We start from the raw sequence: 21,639 nt of genomic DNA, 5'->3' as shown, positions 1-21,639 counted from the left end.
GCAAGATAAAGTCAGAGCAGTTGTGGATTCTCAGCCCTGTGACTGCAGACATTTCTTTCATATTTTTTCCTTCTCTCTTGCTCTTCCAAGCTCTCAGTGCATCCTTTCCCTTCTCTGATGTGTGCGTGCCCCGTACTTGACTTTGGTGAAGCAGAAAGCAGTAAAAGCAGGAATAAGACCTTTAGCAGAAATAGAAGTAAAGAAGTGGTTACTCCCACTCAAACGAAAAAATTAATATTCCAAAAATTTTTTTAAATACATTAATATTTTTCCTTTAAAAAAAGAGTAAGAAATGGTTACTTATTCAGTGAAATACTAGTCACGATTTAATATAGAAATTGTCAAAGATCACAAAGCAGTCTGCGTAAGAATTATACAAATATTTGTATGTTATATGAATCTTCTCTACCGCTGCCACCCCGTCTGTTATTTTTTTGTGCATCCAGTGTTGGACTTTTGAGTGAAATGGAACTTGTCTTATGTCACCTCCTGGCTTTGCAGCTGAATGTACCAAACAGCAGAAAGTCAAAAGTCAGTCCCGATGAGCACACTGTCTGGGCTCGCTGGACAAGCTGATATTTGCTTGGTGTGGATGGAGTCCCCATTCATTTCAGGGTCTGTTCCTGGGGCCATAGATCTGGAACCCCTTTAACTACTTTCAGAAACCATCTTCCTCCCACTTTGATGGGAATGTCCATCTGCCTCTCCCGTCTGCCCTTGGAGACACATCTTCATTTCCACTGTTTTCACCATTTAGTTCTAATGAAATAAAAGCCAAGCCCTGAGACTCGGTGGATGCTGGTCATACCATGGCGCTTCTCTGATTTCAACGTGCATGTCAATCACTGGGGGGCGCGCACGGCGGGGGGGGGGGCTGTTTAAATCCATTTTCCAATCTAGTTGGTCTGAGATGAGATCTGAAATTCTGCATTTCAAACAAATTCTCCAAGGAGGTCTGCTGATTGGTTCTCAGACCACCCCACAAGCACCAAGGGACAACGGACCCCACCTCCAGCCACATCTTGTTTGAAAGAAATACCCATCACTTTTCCAAGCTCTGCATCTCTATCTTTAGGCGTACGGTGCTTTTATTTATATTTTTCTACCTTATCTCTGGTTGGCTTGTTTCCTTTTTGATAAGATGCCGTGGCACATTTTGGAAACCACCACTACAGAAGTAATTTCTTTTCGGGCTCTGAGATACTATAAAACCACTGTAGAAGCCTGAAAATTGAACTATATAAAGGCAATATTATGGTATCAAGCCCATATGAGTTTAGGAGCAGTATCAATCAAGATTTGACTTTCAATTCTGGGTTTATGACAAGCAGCCCTCATTGAAGGAGAAACCAGAAGTTTGGCTATTAGGAAGTTTTTATTTCACAAATATGAAGTCTTATTTATGTCACGTAATTGAGTTCCCAAATGTTCTCATTCTATATCAGTGACTATAAACAGTGTCAGCCTAGGTAATATGACAGAATGAATATATATGTATTCATTTTCATATTCAGGAGTCTGCTTTTGTAACTCCCATCAATGCACAGGCTATAGAGCTGATTCCTGGGAACTAACATTTGTTGGCTGTGCAGATGTTAAAATTGTTTTATTTATTCCATATGAAACTGCAAAGTATTATAGAAGCAATATTCCCTCTCTTCCTTTACCCCTATTCCCATCCATCCCACCCCCTTTACCAGAGTAAACTGGGGTGTCTCGATTACAGAAATCTAATGTGAGAAGACTCAAGAGAGAGAGCGAGCGAGCTCAGTAGCATTGAATATTCAGAATTCGATGATGAAAAATAATCACTTTAGTGAAAAGCCAGCTGTTCTTTCTTTTCTAATAGGCATGTGATGTTGATGAAAAATAACATGCAGGTAGTTTACCAAGTAGAATTGGTTTGATTTGGGATATTATTACATTATTTTGCAGAATAGGAAATGTTATTTAGGCTTAACAAAAAGCTGAACAGTACAGCCAGTCCAAAAGACCCAGATACCAAAGGATTATCTTTAAATTTAGAGAGTGAAAAATGCTAGTGCATTATATAGAAGGCATGGTATGATCATTCTTTCAGAGAATATGCCTGTGTTTTCTACGTCCTTCAAATTTCATTTGAATGGATGCTTTATGGATTTCTGTGATGCTTGGGGACATGTTAAAAATACAGCTGCAGACACACCAGGCAACTTAGGTCTAGATAGTTCTTGATTTGAATCATTATAACATGCACTGTTTCCTACTCGGAGAGAAATAGGAGTTTTGAGACAATTTGGAGTTACCTTTCTGGGTGTCCCCAGTGAGTTTCTACATTCAGTGAGTTTCCCCTAAAGCAGACCCTTGAGACGTGGATTGAAGTCCAGGGACGTGAGGGTGTGGTGAGTTGAGGCAGGAAAGGAGAATGGCCTCTGGACATAGGTTCACTGCCTGGGTAGCGGGACTCAGGCCCACTGGGTCCCTATGAAATGCTGTCCCACAGAGGGGCAAGCAGGCTCCAGTATGTTCCATAATGTCTTGTCCTTCAGTGGTTGGCACCTCACAGCGGGGTCTGTTCTCAGGCACGTCTATCTTCCTCTGGCTCAGGCCAAGCACTCCTAAGACCAGAGAAGACATTCTAAAACACAAACAATAGGAGGAAGCCACAGGGGTCTGCATAGGATCTGCAGGGCAAGTTAAAAGCAGGGCTTTGACAATATCTTTCTCATCAGTGTGGTCCCTGCTATGTGCCAGCCCCTGCTACCCTGCCTGGTACCCAGCAGATGCTTGCTAAATGTTTATTCAGTGAAGGAAAGAAAGGAGGGAGGGAGAAAAATTCTTGACTCAGATAGAATGGGAAGAACCAGCATTAGGTGCCCACCAGCCAACAACGGTCTATCAAAGATTAGAGGTCCTTTTTTAAAAAAATGATATCTCAAGAGAACCTGAGTAGGAACCATAGGGTTGTGGGTTTGCTCCCTGACCCCACGCAGCGGGTTAAAGATCCAGCATTACTGTGAGCTGTGGTGTAGGTTACAGACGTGGCTCAGATCCTGCATTGCTGTGGCTGTGGCATAGGTTGCAGCCACAGCTCCAATTCAACCCCTAGTCTGGAAACTTCCATATGCCACAGGTACGGCCAAGAAGGAAGGAAGGAAGGAAGGAAGGAAGGAAGGAAGGAAGGAAAGAAAGAAAGAGAAAGAAAGAAAGAAAGAAAGAAAGAAAGAAAGAAAGAAAGAAAGAAAGAAAGAAAGAAAGAAAGAAAGGAGGGAGGGAGGAAAGAGAGAGAAAGAAAGAAAGAAGAAAGGAAGGAAGGAAGGAAGGAAGGAAGGAAGGAAGGAAAGAAAGAAAGAGAAAGAAAGAAAAGAAAGAAAGAAAGAAAGAAAGAAAGAAAGAAAGAAAGAAAGAAAGAAAGAAAGAAAGAAAGAAAAAAGAAAGAAAGGAGGGAGGAAAGAGAGAGAAAGAAAGAAAGAAGAAAGGAAGGAAGGAGGGAAGGAAGGAAGCAAGCAAGCAAGCAAAGGATATCTCACTTCTGACATAGGTCCCCAAGCTATCATCAAAACTTTATGCTTGCCAGATTTATTATGCACGAGGAGATGGGAGAAGAGAAAGTGGGTATGAGAGATCAGGTGGCTCTGTGTATGTACCAAGTACCTGACTTCTACAGGCTGGCACAAGGGGACTTTGGCTTTGGACATCCACAGTTATTTTATATCCACTTAAATTTTTAAAAGATTAACAGCGTGTTTGTCTTTGATTATTCGGTACATGTGAGTTCCTAGTTACCGATGACTCATTGAAGAACCGTGTGAATTATCCATGCTAAGTCCTAGATGAAAATAGGGTAAATGGCTTGCTTCCTGATTTGGGGGCTGAGCTGGGGAGTCCAGGTTTGAGGGAAGGCCAGCAGCTGCCCAACATCCAGACCAAAATGGGAAAATGACCTTGGTCATCTGGATGTTTGCAGATAGCCAGAGGCTTTGTTTCCATCCTGCTGACAGATGTGAGTAAAGAGTGCAGCACTCAGCACCTCACACAGATATTTCAGATGCCTGGCACCAGGCGGAGATAGTTAGAAATAGCAGGTGATGGCTTGCATCTAGAATTCCATCGACACAGTTCTCACCTGAGTGTGTCTCTTCAGCCACGCATGGACCTGAATGGGTTTGTATGTGCACGTGGTGTGTATGCTGGCAGGAGGTGGCAGGGGAGGGACTTCTCCCCATAATGTGGAGTTGGGGAGGGGGGGACGCCTGGCTTCTTTGCTGGTTTCGGTCATCTATAACTTCTGTAGCGCTCATGACGGCTCCTTGATTCGAAGGATGTCAAAACCCAAAGGCCATTTTCTCGGCGGAACGTCCCTTTCAAACTGTGACAACCACATGAACTTGATAACTTAGAGTCAGACTGCCCTTGGGTCTCTTTTTCTGGGTCCCGGGTGATGTTCTAGATAAATCACACCAAAGGAAAAAGGGGGCTAAGTGGCAGCAAGTGTGTAGAGTTTGGTGGGATTCGCAAAGGGTTAATAAGCTAGAAATACTCATTCCTTGCCAGAAACGCGAGCAGGGGAGCTTGGCAGTGATCCCTCTGTTTCTTCCTGGAGTGGTGCAGAGATGTGCTCCCCAGACCAGTGTGCCCGTGTGGACGCAGGGTACCAAGTGTTTCCTGCCTCCAGGAAGTTGACGCTATCTTAGCCTGGGCCCCGCATGGTGCTGGACCGGGATGGCAGGCGTGTTACTGAGTGGCGTGGGAATTCAACCCATAAGCCTTAGGTTTCTTCTAGCAGGATGCCTCGCTGCTCCTGACAGTTTCCTCATACTGATTTATTGATTTAATTTTTGGTTGGCAATGGCAGTGGTTACAAAGTAAATTCAGCCTGGAACCAAAAAAAAAAAGGGTATTTGGGGAATTCATTAATGCTAACACTGCACTTTGATGCTCCATTTGCTTTCCATCGGCCCGCCAAAAGCCAAATTAAACAAGGAAGTGACACCAAGCCAGTGACAAGTGATTATCTCCTCTGTTTATTCTGTGGGATGGTGGGACTCGAAGGAGATGAGGGGCGTTTTCTTCTGAAGAGCTCACGTCAGAAACCAAATGTCCAGGGACCGTCACCAACACCACGCGGCGTCACGTTTGAGTTTCCGCAGTGTATTTCTCTGTCTTCATTTTGATGTAGGTCTCGAGGAAATAAAAAAAGATTGTCTTGGATGTGGGATGTATTTCTTACTTACTCTTGGACCTGGTTTTGTGTAACAACTTCTCCCCAAACTTTAGCAGCCTAAAGCAACAAATATTTATGATCTCATTTCTCCGAGTCAGATATCGGAGCCCAGCTTAGCTGAGGGCCGATGTTTCCAGAGTTTCTTACCAAGCTGCAATCCAAGTTTTGGCTGTGGCCGTGATCTTACAGGAAAACCCAACTGGGGAAGGACCCCCTTTGCAGCTTATGCCTGTGATTGTTGGAAGGATTCAGTTCTTTGTGGGCTCTGGGACTGAGGGCTTCAGTTCCTGGTTTTCTGTTGTCTGGGGCCCCCTCCATAGGGAAGCCAGCTTTCATGGCAGCAAATAAGAGCAAGGAGAAGATACAGCCAGTAAGATGGAAGTCAGTCTCTTTATAACCTCAGGTCGTAAGTGCCATCCTACCACTGTCACTCTGTTCTTCTCCACTGAACATGAGTCACCAGATCCAGCCCATACGCAAAGGAGGGGTCACATAAGGACACGAAGAGCAAGAGGTCAGCATCACTGGGAGCCATTGTAGAAGCTGCTTACACAGGTACGATTCCAAATTGCAGTGTTATGGAGAGTGAGGCTTGCTGCAGGTACCTGCTGAGTTCTGAGACAAACTCCATCATTTGTGGTGAGGTGGATTGATGTCTTGAAGGTGAATAAGATTAAAGGCAGAGGGCTGAGACAATGTAATAGTCATTTCTTTGATAGTTGAAAATCGTCCTCCTCTGTCTCGGAAGGAACAGGAGTTCAAGACCAGGGGAGGCTCAGGACTGGACCCCATGTCTGCTTCGTGGATGGTGACACAGGGATCACTCTGGAAGGACTACCTGAGAGGGCAGAACGCCTGTGGGCTAAAGGAGGAGCTGTTGGAGCTCACAAAGGAGAAGGGCCTGTGGCTCTGAGACCTAGATCAGTGGCAGGGGCACAACTCCAAGCGTGCACTTCCTACTGGAGATAAGCAGGTTGTGATAAGGGACCAAAAGAGTCACTTGTCTAGGACTAGGTGTGGAAAGATCGGGATGCTCTAGAAAGACTCTAGAAACCTGGAGAAAAAACACCCGTTCCATCACCTGCCAAGAATGGCTCCTGAAAGGGTTGACTCTGCAGCTTGACCACCTGAGGGCGTGCTGGCCATGGCTTAAGGGTGTGGTGTTTGGCCCACACAGGGGAGGGGAAGCTTGGTCTCTACTTACTGTAAAATGACATGGTCCGTATGTCCTGGGCACACATTAAACAGGATGGCAGGAGTCCTGCGACAGTACTGGATTACATACTAGATGTTCCTGGATCTGTCTAGGTGGGTGATTTTGGGCCTCTTTAGTCACTTGGCCTCTTTGGGTTTAGGAAGCTGATCTGCAGGGTCAGGTAGAGACCCTCCTCCCCGCTACCAAAGCTTAAAGAGGTGGCCAGTGACCCATGAAGAGCTCAGTCCAGTCCCACAGAGATGCTTCCAGGCACAGAGCACATAGGCTCTGCAGTTCTGGGTACCACTGGTCTCTTCCTTCTTCTCCAAGCACTTCTTTTCTCGGTGTAGATATAATTCCAGAAGTCCTTACCAAACAGCTGATGTTTGAGGTGTGGGGTGTATTTTGACTTGGGGAAGGTGTTCTGTAGGCAGAGGGCAGAGGGCTTGCACCTCAGTAATTATGTGCATCAGGGAACAGGTAAAGAAGGTGTAACCCAGCAGAAGTATTGAGCCAAGAGCGGAGAAGACAGCCAGGTTGGAGCGGATTTAGTGGGGCGCTGGAAGTGACCAAGTCCCGAAGATCCAGTTGAGAAGCTCGGCTTCAAAGGGCCCCAGAGAGAGGAGGTGGCTGGAGGGAAATAATGGACTTGAGGAAGGATGCTTCTGTTTCTTTTTTTTAATTGAAGTATAGCTGATTTATAGTGTTTCTTCAATGTCTATTGTACAGCAAAGTGACCCAGTCACGCACAGTTCCCTGTGCTGTACAGTAGGGCGCCATTGCCCATCCATTGCCCATCAACCCTCAAGGCAGGAGAAACTTACACAGATTTAAATGCATAGGAGGCGTCGGTAGAGGGAGTCGGGGAGGGGTACAGCCCCTGGGGAGGCAAGGGGACATGGGACCCAGAGCACAGGTGGAAGGTTAGCCTACGAGAGGACAGCCAGCGCTTCCATTTCAACAGGAGGGAAGGAAGCAAGGAAGGATTCAGATCCACCTGTAGGACTGGTGGCCTCAGTGGATCTCCTAGACATTTGAACCAGGGGTCGATGGGAGCATAGGGAGGTGACTGGGGAGCCCACCACAGGGGCAGGAAAAGCAAGGGTGGAGGGTGGGGGATGGAGACAGTGCCTGTCCTGCCACCTGCTCTTCAGCCGTGAAAAGAGGCATTGGGCACAGCCACACAGACAGGAAAGAGAGAGAGGACAGGAGAAGGAGGTCCTTGGAGGGCCGGCAAGGGAACAGTGCAAGCTGGCAAGTCCAGGAAGGCTTCCTGGAGGAGGTGGGACTGAGGACCTGGGCCTTGGAGGATGGCCAAGACTCAGATGTTCAGGGGAGGGAGGAGAACAGGAAACCACATGTGCTGAGAACCCTGCTCCCTGCCTGATGGCACCTGTCACAGTCTCACTGCAGCCTTTTGTCAGAGAAGTGACAAGACTTGCTTGAGGTCTTTGCGCTGGTAGAAGGGGAGCCGGTCCCTGGTTCGAGGCCGTGTGTCTCCAGGGTGTACCATGCTGCACCCAAGGACCGTGTGGGCAAGCCAAGACCATGGCTGGGCTGGCCAGAGCAGCTCTGACACCGGAGAAATCGGGCCAGGGTGACAGCACTGGGGAGCCTGGAAAAGCTGCTGATGGGAGGTGGCGAGAGCCGCGGGAGCTACTGTGTGGCTCTGAGTGGCAAGTGGCATGGGCAACGGTCACCGGCGCTCAACCCCACGGAGCCGTGGGTGCCGCACACCTGACGTCCGGGAGGAGGTGCCGCGAGGACCTGTCAGCATCCTCAGCAGCTGCTCCAGGCTGCAAGCCGAGGAAGGCAGCCGTCAGCTCTGCTGACAGATTTCCGACGGGCCCTTCCAGGATGTTCGCGTGCCTTCTCCAGCTACGCGTTCCCAGCTTCCACTGCTTCCCCTGCTGGTTTGATTGAGACAGTCATAGCGAGCGAGAGGGCAAGACTTTACACCGAGAGCGGAGCAGGGGGTGCGGGGATGAGCGGGGGGCCTCCTCTGGGAGGAATTTACCTTTTAAAACTGGAGGGGGAACAGGTGCTCTGGAAATGGCTCGTAACTGCATGAGGCCGGGACGGCGTTCCTGGAGGGAAGGTGACTCAGATTAACCGCGCTCCGCTGAAACTGATGGCCTCCTGGCTCTGTCATTAAAACAGGTGGCTGTCATTACGGCCGCTCGCTCCTAATGGGAAGATAATACAGGGGGAGAGAGATTTATACGGGCCCCAGAAAGATGAAATTGCACATAAAGGAGGAACCAAGGCATAAAGGGGCCAATTCGGGAAGTTTCTCGCCCCACAGGACAGCACGTGGTTCTCATTAATGGCGTAGCATGTGCGTGGCTCTATCCAGAGGGTTGCGTTACCTGCAGTGCTTTCCTTTATGCAGTTTTATTCAAGTTGCATTTGGGAAAGATATTTCTTTTCCCTCTTTGGATGTTTTTCTTCCATTTAAGAAAGGAGCCGGTATAAAAATGTACTGCCTGTGATGGAATGTACCCCCTTCCTTTTCCTACAAATAATGTTGGCTGCCCAGGAGGCTGTGGGAAACCCAGAGTCTGCTCCAAACAATGATGAGGGCATAATGGGGAGCTCGGTGAGGTTCCCAATGGGCCCACCTGCCCTATTTTTTTTTTTTCCTTAAAAAGAGGAAGTGTTTTTTTTTTTTTTTAAAAAAAAACCAAAGCCAGAGTTCCTGTCATGGCGCAGCTGAAATGAATCCAACTAGGAACCATGAGGACACAGGTTCGATCCCTGGCCTCACTCTGTGGGTTAAGGATCCGGCGTTGCCATGAGCTGTGGTGTAGGTTGCAGATGCAGGTCAGATCTGATGTTGCTGTGGCTGTGGTGTAGGCCGGTGGCTACAGCTCCAATTTGACCCCTAGCCTGGGAACCTCCATATGCTGAAGATGTGGCCCTAAAAAGCAAAAAAAAAAAAAAGAGAGAGAAGAAGGAGTTCCCATCGTAGCTCAGTAGGTTACGAACACGACTACTATCCATAAGGATTCCGGTTTGATCCCTGGCCTCAGTCAGTGGGTTAAGGATCCCGCGTTGCAGTGGCTGAGATGTAGTCTGGCAGCTGCTGCTCTGATTCAGCCCCTAGCCTGGGAACTTCCACATGCTGCAGGTGCAACCCTAAAAAACAAACAAACAGAGAAAGATGAAGTCTAAATTTTTTTAATTTAATAAACACTTACATGGTGCTAATTATTGCCGGGCACTGTTCTAAGCCTCTTATAAATATTAATTCATTTAATTTTCACAGAAACACTTCCAGGAGTGTGAAACATGGAGAGGTTAAGGAGCCCATCTGAGGTCACACAATTAGGAAGTGGTGAGTCAGGGTTCGAGCCCAAGCAGGTTTGCCCCGGAGGCTCCTGACCACAGCTCTGCACTGACTACCCTTCACACATCTCATTTGTCCCATATTTCTGGGTGAGAATCCATTTGAACATCTCAGCATGCCTCAGTCCTCAAGGCATGGACTGTGCATAAGATATCAGAATGGCACTTGAACTTGAACAGGTGGGGGTGTTTTCCATTTCACAAGGCATCTTTAAAATGTGCAGTATGTGTCCCGGTCAGACCTTCAGAGGCCTGTTCTGCTGGCTCTGTGCGCAGTCGGGGCAAGGAAGGGAAGCTTTGAAATCCTGTGGGAGTATACATGCGCTCTCTCGCTCTCTCAAATGTAAGTGATCAGCACAGAGTTTCACATAGGCGTGCATCCTAGAGCCAGCGCCTTCGCTGCTGCAGAAACCCTGCTTTGGGAGGCTCTGCTGGAAAAATCTTTCTTTGACCATCCTGAGCACATTTTTTTCCTGGGGATTTAGAGCTGATGGGGCACAGATGGGAGGTAGGGTAATTTACCCTTTTTCTCCCCCTCCCTGTTCACCATTTGACACAAGACATGAACAGCTCTTCTGCCTTACAAGGCTTAGCCAGATTGCCAGGCAATTACCTTGATTTATGAGCGCAGGAGTAGGAGGACGCGGGAAACATGATTGGTAAGTGAGGATGGTCAGATTAGCACTCTGGCGATTTGTAAATTATTTCAGGTTGCACGGCATACCCAACAAGCACGTGGAAGAGGGCAGCGGTCTCTTAGGACTTTTGTGCTCTCAGAGCCTAAAATAGGGCCTGGCTTTCCAGGTTTATGGGATAAAGAAATTAATGATTGAAAGAGCACCCAGCACCTAGGTAGATGTCCAAAGTCACTCAGTGCCTTCAACTTGCTGCTTTCAAGGTCACCAGTCATGTAATGGGACAGAAATACACACCTATAGCACAAAGGAAATATAGCAAGTTAGAGCAGAGAGAAAATGCTGGGGGCATAAGAAAATCTGCAGGAAGAAAGTATGGGAGAAAGCTGCCAGAGGTTGGTTTTGGACTCAAAGAGCATGAGGCAGGAAGGAGCAGGATCTTGTAGAAAGTTCTCCAGTCCCCTGCCTTGCAGTGTTAGATGTTAACGGGTTAGAAAGGGAATAATAAGCTGAGACAGATGTGACATACGGTGGGGGCGTGTTGACTGCCAAGTTGGGGCTTTTGTGTCTGGTCCCCCAGGCGGTGAGGGATGGTTGAAGATTTTGAAGCAGAGCTCACAGCTCGCCTTTGGCAAGGGTGTCTGCTGCGAGGGCGGATCCAGGAGCTGAGTGCCCTGTTGGCAGGACAGTGGAGTTGTGTCCAGAGGAAGGGAAACGGGAAGAAAGGTGGGTTGCAGGGGGGGTGGGAAGAAAGGATGCCTTTGAGGAGAACAGAACACCAAGAAAGAGTGCGTTACAACTAAAATTCTCAACTGAAGAACCTGGGGGTCAGGAGGAAGAACAGGTGTGGGAGAGGAAGCTGCCAGGTTGAGTTTGGTGGGAGAGGAAACAGGGAATTGAAAATTGCAGGTTTGGGGGAAAGAGGCGCTCCCGATGTGGCTCAGTGGGACCAGAGGCCTCTTGGGAGCAATGGGACACAGGTTCGATCCCTGGCCCCGCACAGTGGTTAAGGATCCAGGGTTGCCGTAGCTGTGGATTAGGTCACAGCTGCGGCTTGGATCTGATCCCTGGCCTGGGAACTCCATATTTTGGCAGCCAAAAATGAAAAAGAAAGAAAGACAGAGAGACAGAAAGAGAGAGAGGAAGGAAGGAGGGAAGGGAAGAAAGAAAATCGCAAGTTGGAAAGCGAGTGAGACGAGGCTTTGGAGGATGTCCACGGTCGGCTCAGCAAGGACATCGGTCATTGATGTCTCACGGGCTCAAGGTGGCCAAGAACGGAAACTCGCATTTCCTCATCGGTGACCAGAACGGACCCCACCCTCGCCAGCCCCGCAGCCCAGGGGACAGGTCCACAAAGACTTCACAGTGACTTCTGGAGGGACATTTGGGCCTGCCAATTCCCCCCTCCCCAGTGAGAGTAGCGTCACTTGTTGGGGTGTCGGAATCCAAGGATCCTCCAGCTCATTTCCCTGCTTCTGGCCCAGAGCGCCTCAGCGCTTCCCAACACAGCAGTGGGAATGTTTTGACTCTGAAATTCAACCATGCCACACCTCCCCTCAGACTCACTTGACTAAAAGCCACAGCCCTTCTAAGCATCTCGGAGCCCTCTGCCAGGAAGCTCTGCCACATCACAGGCTAGTGTCCCCTTGTCACCAGCCCCCAGCCAGAGCCCCTCCCCGTCCCGTTCCTCTATCCTCCTGCCACAGGGCTCTCAAAGTCAGGTGATCTGCCCCCAGGTAGACTCGTGTCTCTCATCCTTACCTCTTCTCAGGGTTTTGCTCAGCTGTGTCACCTTCTCAGTGAGGCTTCTGTGAGTGTTCTCCCCTCCCGAGTTCCCCTTGTGGGGCAGCAGAAATGAATCTGACTAGTATCCATGAGGCTGCGGGTTCGATCCCTGGCCTCCCTCAGTGGTTAAGGATCCGTCATTGCTGTGAGCTGTGGTGTAGGTCGTAGACGTGGCTCAGCTATGGGGTAGGCTGGCAGCTACAGCTCTGATTCGACCCCTAGCCCGGGAACTTCCATATACCATGGGTGTGGCCCTAAAAAGCAAAAATAAAAAACAAATTAATTAGTTAAATAAATAAAATCACCCCTCCCACTCAACCCTCCCCAGCACTCCTTTCCCCTGCCCTCTTGCAATATGGAGATGACCGTGAGCCTGGACCCTGGGGTCATAGTGCCCCAGGGAGCCTTGGCTCTTGGGCTTCCCAGAGGCATGACCCTGGGTGGGTTGGTCCACCTCTTAAAGCCTCAGTTTTTTCATCCCGGAAACGGGGATATGCTAATAGGGTTCACATATGTGAAGTGCTTCGAACACTTAGAAATTCCCAACACGAGGTAGCGGTCATTATTTCATAGCATGTACTACCTCTGGACACGCCCTGCACTCACTAATTTATCTGCCCACCGGTCCTTCTCATCGCCTGAGAATGTTAGCTCCACAAGGCAAGGATTTTTGTTTGCTGTTCTTCATCATATCCCCAGTGGCTCGATGGGACCTCGAATACAGTAGGTTCTCAATAGATATTTGGTGAATAAATATTTTCTTTGTTCTCCTTTCTTAAAAATGATCTTTATTTTTTCCATTATAGCTGGTTTACAGTGTTCTGTCAATTTTCTACTGTACAGCAAAGTGACCCAGTCACACATACATACATATATGTATGTATATATATATATATACACATACACACACACACACACACACACACACACATACACACACATGCATTCTTTTTCTCACTTTATCCTCCATCATGCTCCATCACAAGTGACTAGATATAGTTCCCAGTGCTATATAGTAGGATCTCATTGCTTCTCCATTCCAAAGGCAATAGTTTGCAACTATTAACCGCAGATTCCCAGTCCATCCCTCCCCCTCCCCCTTGGCAACCCCAAGTCTTTTTTCCAAGTCCATGAGTTTCTTTTCTGTGGCAAGGTTCATTTGTGCCATATATTAGATTCCAGATAGAAATGATATCATATGGTATTTGTCTTTCTCTTTCTGACTTACTTCACTTAGTATGAGAGTCTCTAGTTCCATCCATGTTGCTGCAAATGGCATGATTTTGTTCTTTTTTATGGCTGAGTAGTATTCCATTGTGTATATGTACCACATCTTCTTAATCCATTCATTGGTCAGTGGACGTTTAGTTTGTTTCCATGTCTTGGCTATTGTGAATAGTGCTGCAGTGAACATAAGGGTGCATGTATCTTTTTCAAGGAAAGTTTTGTCATGATATATGCCCAGGAGTGGGTCATATGGTAGTTCTGTATTTCGTTTTCTGAGGAACTTCCATACTGATCTCTGTAGTGGTTGTGCCTGTTCTCCTTTTTGTGTCTGGTTTGCTTCGCCTGGGCCTCAGGAGGAGTAGAATGCACAAGCTGGCAGAGTCAGCGGGTTCTGTGTCAGGACACTGGCTATATGTCCCATTATTTAGTGACTATTTCTGTCCTCAGGCCTAGAAGAAACCAGCTCTTCTCTACTGGCTCCTTCCCTCAGCTGTCTGTGCAGCTCTGCATCTCCCGCTCAGCTTCCCTTCCATCCTCAGGTCCATTCTGGGCCATGCCCCCTTCCCAGCAGTAGGGGGTCGCTCCGTATGATCTCTCGCTCCCTGGGATCCTGGCCTCAGCGGGGCACCTGCAAGAGTGTCAGCATCCCCGGCTGCTAGGCCCAGACCAGGAGAGGCTGACATTCTGATGGGGATGTCCCAAGGCAGCGTCCAGTTTCCCCCTGGTCAGTAGTAGATGAGAACGATAGTGTCCATCCCACCTTGGAAAATTCTGGACACATATAATCCTTCTACTTCTCTGTCAAGACTGTAGCTCAGCCCAGTAAGGCAGGGATTTTGCCATCAGACTAACTAGCCATTGCAATGCCACTCCATCTCTGGGGGCTTTCTGGTCACCCAACTGCCTCAAGCCTCTGAAAACGTGATTCTGTGTGTGATGCAAAAGGCCCTTTGCTTTCAGTTCTGGCCTTTTGATGAGCTGGTCCACGAACTTCCCAAATGCTGTATCTCCATCCCCAGGGCTCCCCAGTGGCTCAGGGAAACAGTGGACCTGGATGCCGTGGACCCGCGTCAGGGCAGAAGGAGCTTTCGGATCTGTGATTCCCTTTGTTATAGACACTGGGTCCTGCCTTGTTCACTAAGGGCCACAGAGTTGACACACATCAAAAGACAGCTTTACCCCCGTGGGAGGGTTCAGTACCTGGTTAAGGGACCATCATTCATGCTCCGCTGAAGTCCTTGTAAACATATTTTGTCAGAGACACTGGCACCTCCCAAGACTTCATTTTCTCAGCTTTCTTCGTGAGATGCTGACAGGGGACAGGGGACACGGGGTCCACAGAGGCATCCAATCAAACTGAAAACCCTGAGGATGCTTCTCTCTTTTCCTTATTCTTCTCTTCCCTCCTTGCCCTAAATTAGCACAGAGGACCCCTGACCCACATGGTCTGAACACCAGGGCAGCGGGCTGGGGTTTGGGGGGGGAGGGGGCAGGGAGAAGAACATTCTCTCTGCTCTCAGCCTCGGCCCGGTCATGGGGAGGGCCCATGGGATCCGCAGTGGCAATTAGCCAGATCCCATCTCTGACTCGACTCTGCCCAGCCTTGGCTGGCACGCAGAAGAGATGGGAGGGAATGGAGTAGCCTCAGAAGGAGGACCTGAGAGCGGGGCCTGGAGCTCCTTGACCTGGAAGGGAAGCTTTGAAGATCCCAGCAGGGAACAGAGGGAACAGAGGCAGAAGTCACAAGTAGGAGAGCAGTGACTTAACTCTTTAGCCCTTTGGGATTGGCTGTTATGTCCAGGGTCCCAGCAAACCTGGGATCTGAGCCAGTGGGGCAAACATCACAACTAGTCGGCATTTCAGATGGCAGCCTGGGCAAGGGGCGGAAGGAATCATGCGATCTTCCTTTAAACAGTAGCTGCTGCAGGGGGAGGGGGCAGGGTGCTTCATTTTCTATTCATTTGTTGGGGGGGGTGTTCCTGAGATAGTAACATGCTCCCCAGGGGCTGCCCTGCTCAGGGAAGAGGCAGAGATTTGCAGGGACCTCCGAAGGGAAATAGGAAGCCTGACTATTTCGATGATTTTCTACTGCTGCCTTCCTCTTTTGGAAATGAGGTGCCTTTGACTTATTTATCATTTTTGCTCATAAAACTGTAACTCTCGTGATTACATTGCCTCAGGGCACAAGTACGAAACGTGAAAGTTCTGTTCAAGCCTGTAAGACAGAGCAGCGGCAGCTCTCAGCCCAGATTAACGGGTCTACTGTTCTCCGCGTCTTACGGAGGGAGGTCACCCGTGGTGTCCCGCCATCCAGGCCTGTGCTCAGCAAAAGCAGAATTTCCACGAAAAACACCTTTCAACACCAGTTGGAGAGCAGCTTAACTTTAGCTGGTGGATGTGTGCAGAGCAGCGGTTACTTGTGTGACAGCGTCATGGTGACTGGTGAACGTGGCTGATGTCCCCATCGGCCACCCTCTCCATGTCCTGATCTATTTAGCGAGACACTCGGTGTCTGTAAGAGCCAGTTACCAAAGCCATCAGAGCGAATTCTTCAAGCCTACTGGGAACTCATCTTCAGTACCATCCTCCTTTTTTGTGTGGTTCCAAAGAGTCAAGCCCTGAATTTACCACGTTTCAAGCCATGGGCTAAGGAGAGGGGTGACTGGGTGGGTGAGCATGGCTCCAGCTGGTTTATTCCTCCGAGGGTGAAAACCGCAGCCCTCCCAATCCCATGCCTCCTGCTCGGTACTTCCAAATCCCCAGTGTCCCCCCCACCCCCACCTCCCCCCCCGGCCCTAACACCAGCCTTTCATTGTACTCCTTGCACTAAGAGGGGAGAGGACAGCTTACATTTGTCTGTTGACGTCACACTCTTAGCAGGTCCCATGGTGGCTCAGCAGGTTGAGAACCCAACTAGTATCCATGAGGATGCAGGTTCGATCCCTGGCCTCACTCAGTGGGTTAAGGATCCAGCATTGCTGTGAGCTGTGGTTTAGGTCACAGATGCAGCTTGGGTCTGACCTTGCTGTGGCTGTGGTGTAGACTCCCTAGCCTGAGAACCTCCATATGCCGCAGGTGCGCCGTAAAAAGACAAAGAAAACCACACTCCAGTCACCTAGAGAGAGGGGAAAACATAACTCTTTTTTTCTATCACGCTCCCCCGCAAATCTCTGTACCCTTTCCCTCTTGGCATAGCAGCCAGAGTAGAACAAAGCCAAGGCCAAGCCGACAGACTGGCACCAAACAAGAAGGGCAGCGGGGATGTCCAGGACCCAGCTCCGAAATGCCCGCAGCTTCTTCCGGAGACAGATTGACTCTTGGTCCTCTGCGCTTTGAGGTCCTGGGTGTGTCCCACCAGCCACAGGGCCCCTTCCGCCACCCCACCCCGGAGAGGAGGGGGAGTGGAGGGCAGGTAGAGCCGGGGGGGGCCCCAAGCCAGAGCCGTGTTCTGGGTCAGGCAGGGAGTGCGGCTGTCAGCCACGGCAGTGGAGACCCAGGGCCGCTCCGCAGGCATCCAAGGAGAATGTCTTTGGACATTTTCAAATGTCAGGAAATAGCAGCAGGGAATTAGAATGCCAGAATTACCGTCTTGGTTGTATGTTCTGAGGGAAGAGCCATGTCATAACAACTCTTGATCCTCAGCCGTTGAAGTTCTGCAGTTATTATGTACTTTTCTCATCACAGCTGTGTGCTCCGGACCGACTCGGAAAAGAGCCAGACTCCCATCCCTTTGAAAAATTGGGTGTTGGACCATAGCCTTTTGGGAAAGAAGACATTTTCCTCTACCCTTCCAGAGTCTTCTGGCTGGTCTGAAAATTAACCCAACACGAGACGCATTAACGGGAGAAAATCAAACAAATGCTTAATAACATGTGGTCATGGAGAGACCCAGGAAAACCAACCCACTGAAGTGACTGAAACTTTCACCCTAAATACCATCTTCAGAGAAAGACAAAAAGGACGTTGAAGGCTGGGGTTTAGGACTTCAGAGAGGAGGAGGTGTTTCCCTCTGTCTGCACACCTCGTTCATACCATAGTGATATGTGATGATAGGTCCCTTCCTGGTCCAGGTCCTTTATCTAAATTCTTTTAGGTGGTTATGGGGGAGATCAGAAGTTCTTCCTGAGTCTTTTGAGCCTTGGGTTTTTTTCAGCTTGAAATAATCCACATGCCAAAGAGACATTTGGGGTTTTCCAGTTATCACTGCACCAAGCATGATGAGCAGCGAAGTCTCCAGTGAAACCTTCTGTGAGGCAGTGTGTGAGGTCTTGCATGGGGACCAGCACAAGTGCTGGGAAGTTTTTGGAGATGATGAAGCTTCGGATCAGCCTGAAGAACCATGACCCTCAGAAGGACACATGCTTCTTGGACATCGTCAAGTGTATGTCTCCTCCCTGCCTCAAGGTCTCCGGGAGTGTGTTCTAGGAGACCAGCAGCATGGTGACGAGGTCAGGGATGTGCATATCCCGCACAGGGACATCAAGGCACTGAGAAAACTCAACAAGTATAAGAAACTGGGGTGTTCCCATCATGGCTCAGCAGTAATGTACCTGACTAGTATCCATGAGGTTGCAAGTTCGATCCCTGGCCTCACTCAGTGGGTTAAGTATCCAGCATTGCCACAAGCTGCAGCATTGCCAAAGATGTGGCTCAGATCTGGCATTGTTGTGGCTGTAGTGTAGGCGAGTCTGATTCGATCCCTAGCCTGGGAACTTCCATATGCAGCCCTAAAAAGCAAAAGAAAGAAAGAAGGAAAGAAACTGGTCAAGAGGCTAGACAAGAAGTATGATGGCTTTTTGGCTTCAGAGTCTCCAATCAAGAAGAGCCCAGACCTAAATAAGGCTGACAAGTCCCCTTCCTTGCTGACCCACGGTGAGAATGTGGTGGCCAACGCTGAAGTGCAGTCTACCTTTAAGTTCCAGATGAAGAAGGTGCTGTGTCCAGCAGTGGCTATTGACCACATGAAGACGACAGATGAGGAGCTTGTGTCCAACATGCACTTGGCTGTCAGCTTCTGGTATTCAGTGCTCAAGAGAAATTGGCAGAACATCCGGGCTTTATAGATTAAGAGCACTGTGGGCAAGCCCCAGCACCACCTAATAAAATACGGCCCCCATTAAATTAAAAGAAAAAACCAGAAAGACATTTGGGGTGGCAAATTTTGCTCCCCCACACCCCAAAGAAAGGAGCTTTGTGGAGAAGGGACTCATTAACAGAGAAGGAAGACAGTGAGGGAAGAAAAAGATAGGAACTGGGAGTTCCTATTGTGGCTCAGTGGTTAACGAATCCGACTAGGAACCATGAGGTTGCGGGTTCGATCCCTGGTCTTGCTCAGTGGGTTAAGGATCCGGCGTTGCCATGAGCTGTGGTGTAGGTTGCAGACATGGCTCTGATCCCACATTGCTCTGGCTCTGGTGTAGGTCAGCAGCTACAGCTCCGATTCGACCCCTAGCCTGGGAACCTGCATATGCCACAGGAGCAGCCTAAGAAATGGCAAGAAGACCCCCCAAAAAAAAGAAGAAGGGAGAAGGTGGCAGGACCCCTGGGAAGTGGCCTTTACAGAAGTGTCCCCAAGTCTCTGCATACTGTTCCTTTCTCTAAATAAATATTTTAACGCATATTTATGCTGTATCTAGCTACCTCCACTTAAAAAGAATTAATGACTATGAGATGGTCCAGAAAAAAAAAAAAAAAAGGATTACAGTTATTTAAGTGGTTCCGTTAAAGTTGGTTTTAATCAGACATTTGTATAATGTAATTATGGCCCGTGGCTTTCTGGGAGAAAGCCATACTTTAAAAAATTAAGCTGAGAGCGTTGGGAGGGGCTGCTCTGATGCTTGTTCCCCATTTGGTCCATGTGTAATTAAGTTTCTTCATTCTTCCTGTAATCAGGCATCCAGAATGATCTCTACATTTTTAAAGGGCTCAGGTTTGGTGGTAGTAAAAGATGATGCTGGAGAGAAACAGATGGGTGAGTGGGTTCAGATTGTCTCCATAATAGAAAAACAGTCATAAAAATGCCATCTCCTACATATTGTGGGAAGATAAAATGCAAGGCTCATCATGGCTGAGTGGTTAGTCTCATTCTGTCCTCCAGCCATAATCAATTGTACATCATTAACAAGACACAAAATCTTTACTAATTAGCTCTTATGATTATATTGTTATTGCACGGAGGCATTTAAGGCATCGGCGATAAAGGAGGTCCGATGCCCACAAAGAAGAATCCTTTGAGGGGGAGGGGGCTATAGCCCCATCACTCATATGCCCTCTTCAGAGATTGTCACTCGCTGTTCCCATCTGTAATTTTTAACTCGATTCACTGCGAAGATTAATATTTTTAGTAAGTGAGTGACAACTGTTGAAAAGAGGGAGAAGAATATTGAATATGCTTTCACACCAGGAAAACTGGAAGAAAGTCAGCTGTTGAAGTTATTGAACAAGAGGAATTGTTCATTTTCTCCTTGCTTGAAATTTTCAGGGCTAATTCTGTTCTTACCCTGTGTATCACGGTCTTACAAGTGGTTCTCCTCTGAATGTAAGAAATAGCATTCAGCCAATTAAAAGAGAGTTAGATCCATACCTTTCACTGGGGTACCTTGCAAAAGGATCCAAGATGTAAATGCTGAATATAAAACAGTAAGTGTATCAGGAGAAACTAAGGGAAAATTCTTTGACAACGTCAGAGTGGGGAAGCCTTTTTAAAACCGTGATTCAAACCCCAAAAGCCATAACCAAAAAATTACATAAATTCAACCCCCCCCAAAAAAAATTCTGCATGGAAAACTGACAAAAACAGACCAAGACAGCAGTGAGCAAAGTAAAAAAAATAAATGACAAGCTAGGAGAAAAATATTGGGCAATTATATCACAGACCACAGCCTGCTATCTCAAATATGTAAAGAGCTGCTATAAATCAAAATGACAAAGTCCAGCAAACCAAGAGAGAAAGTTTCAGCCAGGGTATGAATAATCATTTCCTGGAAAAGGATATTTACATTTTCCTGAAACTTATGAAAATATGACCCAATGCTACCCCTAAGGTAAATGCCAACTAAACTACAATGAGATAGCACTTTTTGGTGATCAGATTGGCAAAGATTAGAAAGTCTGAGGAGTTCCTTTCGTGGCTCAGCGGAAACGAATCTGACTGGCATCCATGGGGATGCAGGTTCAATCCCTGGCGTCACTCAGTGGGTTGAGGATCCGGCATTGCCCTGAGCTGTGGTGTAGGTTGCAGATGCGGCTCGGATCTGGCGTTTCTGTGGCTGTGGTGCAGGCCGGCAGCTGTAGCTCCGATTGGACCCCTAGCCTGGGAACCTCCATATGCCACAGGTGCAGCCCTAAAAAAGATTAAAAAAGATAATAATAATAATAAAAGAAACTTGGACAAGAGGTTTTGTTGATGAGAGTATGAGAAACAGGCTCTCTTCTGTTGCCCATCTGAGTAGGAAATGGTACGAAATCTGGAGAAGATGATGTGGCCGTTTCTAACAAATTGACGGATGTCCGTACCTTGTGATCCAGCAATTCCACTGCTAGGAATTTTTCCAACAGACACATTTGTGTGAAAAGATTTATTTAAAAGGTATCCCTTCCTGCATTGTTTGCAAAAGAAAATGCAGGGAAACAAGCTAAACAGGGGGACAGGTTAAATTATGCGACATCGATTGAGTGGAACACCACGTCTCCGTAGACTAAGAGCAAAGGCGTTCTTTACGTACCGATTTGAAAAAATCCCCAAGTGATATCGTTAAGTTAAAAAAAAAAAGGCAGCAACTATGTAGCAGAGAGCACATGAATTTGTTTTGTTCAAAAGGGAAAAAACACACAGATGCAGCCGTTGTTTAAAAAAGATGAATCATATTTCTTAGTTCTTAGATTAACTGCCTGTTTCAAACACTCCAAATGGGCAGCATTTCTCCCGTTTCTGTTATCTTCCCTTCCAGTTTGAGCAATCTCTGTAAAGGTAAGTATATATTTTTAAAGCATCACTTATTGATTGCCTACGAGCGCAAACTTCAGCAAGATAGTTTTGTGTCTGTTTCACAGATGAGAAAACAGAGAGAAGACAAGTAACTCGCTCAAGGCCACGCGGCTAAGAAATAGCAAAGCCAGGGTTTGGGCCCAAGTCTGTCTGGGCCTAAAGCTTGTGTGCTTCTCACTGAGCCAGGCTGAGCAAGTGTGTCTCGTCTGCCTCCGGGAGCCCCACATGAGCTGATGAGGTTCCTGCTGTACATCCTAGG

At 48.0% G+C, this 21,639-nt stretch overlaps 1 pseudogene; it reads left to right on the top strand.

Annotated features, from left to right (window-relative positions):
• The window catches only part of LOC100514677, a 164,239-nt pseudogene extending 144,050 nt beyond the window's left edge, over positions 1–20,189 (top strand).

This window comes from Sus scrofa, chromosome 10 (assembly GCF_000003025.6).
Source record: "Sus scrofa isolate TJ Tabasco breed Duroc chromosome 10, Sscrofa11.1, whole genome shotgun sequence".
Lineage (NCBI taxonomy): Eukaryota > Metazoa > Chordata > Mammalia > Artiodactyla > Suidae > Sus > Sus scrofa.
Note: the sequence above shows the minus strand (reverse complement) of the source record. Positions and strands in the feature narration are given on the sequence as shown.